The sequence below is a fragment of the Coptis chinensis genome, chromosome 3 (genome assembly GCF_015680905.1).
Source record: "Coptis chinensis isolate HL-2020 chromosome 3, ASM1568090v1, whole genome shotgun sequence".
In the NCBI taxonomy this organism is placed as follows: Eukaryota; Viridiplantae; Streptophyta; class Magnoliopsida; order Ranunculales; family Ranunculaceae; genus Coptis; species Coptis chinensis.
In genome coordinates, this window is record NC_141458.1 from 111,235,684 (window position 1) to 111,239,778 (window position 4,095).

A 4,095-nucleotide genomic window follows, 5' to 3' on the forward strand; every position below is an offset into this window, starting at 1 on the left:
GCTAATTTCGTGTTGGATTTGTGTTGAGTTAGTGGGTCGTGTACAAAACTGCCACCCCTAATTATGACTCGGAGATGACAAAAAAAAAAAGTATTTGTTATTGACCGACCCCAATTTGTGTTGGGCAGACTAAAAAAAAAAACGATTATTACAAGTGTACCATTAGTTTCAAAAAATCTAAAAAAAAACAATTATTACAAGTATGCCATTGGTCACAAAAAATTGGATTCGAAAACCCCAAACTTAAACGATCCGGCTAGATCGTTTGGACTAAGTCCCAAAGCGGTGTGGCGAGTCGTTTGGGACTTAAACTAAATGAAATGACTGGCGAGATTAAGTTAAGTTTAAGGTTTTCGAATCCAACTTTTTTTTTTGATGAGATACATGTATAATTGTTTTTTAGATTTTCAAACCAATAACATTGTAATAATTGTTTTTTTTTTTGTCTAAAAACAAATTGGGGTCCGGCAGTAATAGAACCCAAAAAAAATGACTTTGCTATTTCCTCAGCTCGGATGCAATCTTATACAGGGAATAATTTGTGGTAAAAGGACTGGGGAGGTGCTTAATATGCCTCACTGTACTGTTAATTTCCATTGCTCAAGAGAGAAACAATCAAGCTGAGTTGCAAATTCCTGACAGTAATGAAGAGATTTGAGTTCCTGACCCAACTGACCAGAAGACAAAGATAAGTTAGATAATAATTAGAAACAGGGGAAAATGGTATTGAAAAGTAAACGAAAATATAATGCGGTGAGCGTGGATCGAACACGCGACCTTCAGATCTTCAGTCTGACGCTCTCCCAACTGAGCTATCCCCGCCGCTTTGCTCATCACGTCATATCGTAGTTAGTAACTCAACAATTACAACTGTGGCTTACAGCAGCAAGTTTTTTTTTGGAGTTTTAAATAAATAATGTGTATTTAGGGGCTCAATGATTTTAAGAATCTAATTGAGTTGAGGATCTCTTACTAAACTTTCAACCAAGGCTAAATATTTAGATGTCGGACCCTAAAAAACTTATATATATTGGATATATCAATATATTGGTGGATATATATTATTTTGTTGACCGGTCAAAATTTTATTTTATATATCGATATACCAAAAAATATAGGAAATATTAATAAAAATCGGTCAAAATTGGTCAAAGTCAACGGTCTAAATTAGATATATATCAGTCATATATATCGATGTATCGAAAAATCTGATATATATCAGATACAAAATGTGTTAATATATCTATCCGATATATTACAATATATCTATATCAGGTACCTCAAAAACCGAAATATAAATATTTCAAAAATATAAGCAATATTTTGGTCCTTGCTTTCAACCAAATATTATCCGAGTTTCGACATACCAATAAGATATTTTCAATACATATCTACTACTGATTTTACCTCATGACAATAGACATAGTGGCAGATTCCGACGCGGGACATACCAACGATGCATAACAAAATTTTGAAGTAAAATTTGCTAGGTTTTAGATCTATGTAGACACTGGATGACAGTTGTATGAAATTATCATCTTGTATAACCCTTTTTCTCGCCTCACTTGTTTGGATATCTCTTCCTCGTACTCTGTCCCTTTTCCACACTTATATAATCCCTTCATCCAAAAAATAAATACACTTAATCCACTTGCTCTAGCATCCCCATTTACTAAAAGAGAATAACAACATATACCAACAAAACAAACACTGAAAGTCTGAAACACACAATCCCCCTAGCTTGTACACTACGCCCGGATGTATGCAGGGACGCAGGGTACGTGGTAGTGTGATATCACTGCAAGAAGTCGGCAAAGAAGAGGGACACTCGTACGTGACAACATAACGGGTTGTTAGCAGTTATAACTTATAAATAAATTATGAGAGGCAGATGGGATCAAGCTAGTGCAGTTTGTCTTGAATAATTTTTTAATTCAAAGTTATAATCCTAATGTTGCGTCTGCTTTACAACCTCACGAATAGGGGTTGTGGCCCTTGAGTACTAAAGTCGAAAGATAACTAGTACCTAACATATAAATGTTTAAATGAAAGCTTTAGCAACAAGATATAATCCATACAAAGGGATTGCAGGCTTACAAGTTCGTTACAACCTTTGCTCAACAATATGTGATGTATAGTTCCTCCCCCACACCTTCCTTATTAGTTATTACTATGGAAGACATGTTGAGACATGACTTTTTCTTGCTTTAATACCAAACTTATCTTTCTCGATAAGTCTTTGTTTTCATTAATTATTATTCTGATTCCATGCGACTTATAGCAACAAGCGTTCAGATTTATATGGTATATAGTGCTCTCGATCATTCATGTGCGGAGTGTTGGAATTCCTTGTTTTATATTTCAAATTACTTGTGTGTGCAAAGTGGAGAAGAAAAATATTGAGTGTTTCTCTTCACTTTGTGTTTTTGTAATAGTCCCATATTGGTAAGCTACCACTAACTTTGTGAGTAGACTACTCTTAGTTTAAAAGGGTGTTTTTAGGGTACAAATGTGCTTGTGTTGTGTTAGGAGGGAGACCATGCCCACACCGAGTCACGTCGTGACATGTTGGGTCGGCTTGGGGCCTTGGGCTTGGGCTTCTTGTGTGATATATTAGTGGGCTTGGCCAATTCCAATCCCTAAACTATTTTTTGCTTCTCCACCACATTTTTAGTCTTCTATTAACAGTAGGTTTCTAATCTATTTTGGAAACTAAATCGACTTATTCCCTATATAAACAGGACTAACGTCCATATATAAGATACAATTCTACAAATCCTAAAGTCAGTTCTTTCTCTTTTTTCTTAAGCCGCCAGAGAGAGTTGTGTTGCCGTTCTAGAAGAATAGTCTGTTTGAGTGCATATCAGCCTACTTCTACGAACCATATATTGAAATTATGTTAGAGGAGACGCCTATTGAAGCTTTTTTGCACCATTTGAAGGGGGCAAAATCTTTCCTTAAGGACAGTGTCTAACACACATTGGTAGTTCTTGTTCGTTTTGTCCTTGTCTCTTTCCTAATTCCTAACCCAGGTACAACACGGAGTGATCTCATCATTCGACATCTGAAAACACAGGCTCACGTATAGAGTGACAACAACGACATGCATGACGTGTGATCAATTTACACTTTAACTAAGCAACTTCCTTATCAATTTCCGAGCTTTACTTCATACATATTATGTTGTAAAATGGGTTAGATAATCGAATAGAACAGAAGGACGACAGAGGAAGAATAGACTCTCAAGGCATGTGAAAACATTGTACTTAAAAAAAGATTTCTCCCCCCTCAGATGGTGTAAAAGGCTTCACAAACGTCTCTACTCACAGAATTCAATGACAGAAGTAGACCTAAGATACACTTCAATAGGCTACTCTCTAGAACATCAATACAACACTCTCTGGCGACTGGAGGAAGAAGAGGGAGAAAAGGTTTTTGGGTTTTTTAATTAAGTAACTAGATCTGTACATGAGTCGAGTTTATATAGAGATCAAAGGTTTCTAAAATAGTATTAAAAACCTACTGTAATTAGGAAATCAAAACTTGCTTAAGAAGCCAAAACCAATTTTGGAAATTGACCAAGCCCACTAACATATATATCACACACGAGAAGCCCAAGTTCAAGCCCGAACCCGACAAAGTTAGTGGTAGCTTACCAATGTGGGAGGGAACACTCATTTTTCTACTTCTCCACTTTGTACAAGTAATTTGAAATACACGAAGGAGAATTCCAACAATCCCCCACTATTTTGGAATAAGATATGACAAAAGGGTTAACGAAGTGCGAGAGAAAAACGAAATAACATTGCTTAAGGTCCTGGTGTCTTACGTGCTTAAACCAGTCATAGGGCAACAAATCTTATCTTACGTGAAAGTGGTGGAATAAATTCTTTGAACCAACATTCCCTTGTAGTGAAATAGATAACGTCCACCCACACTGCTATTTAATTATATTGTTTGTTCTGCGATGTTGCCATTTTTGGCCCTGCACTACTTATGCTACATGAATGCTCTAGAATACTTGCCCAAATATCTATAAGAACTAACCCAATTCTACATTCACATGGGTGGATTTCCATCAGGTGTACATTGCAG

At 36.1% G+C, this 4,095-nt stretch overlaps 1 non-coding gene across 1 annotated transcript; it reads right to left on the reverse strand.

Annotated features, from left to right (window-relative positions):
• Positions 1 to 749: 749 nt before the first annotated feature.
• TRNAF-GAA (transfer RNA phenylalanine (anticodon GAA)) lies at positions 750 to 822 on the reverse strand. The gene has a single exon. It is a non-coding gene; the product is annotated as a tRNA-Phe (tRNA).
• Positions 823 to 4,095: the final 3,273 nt, after the last annotated feature.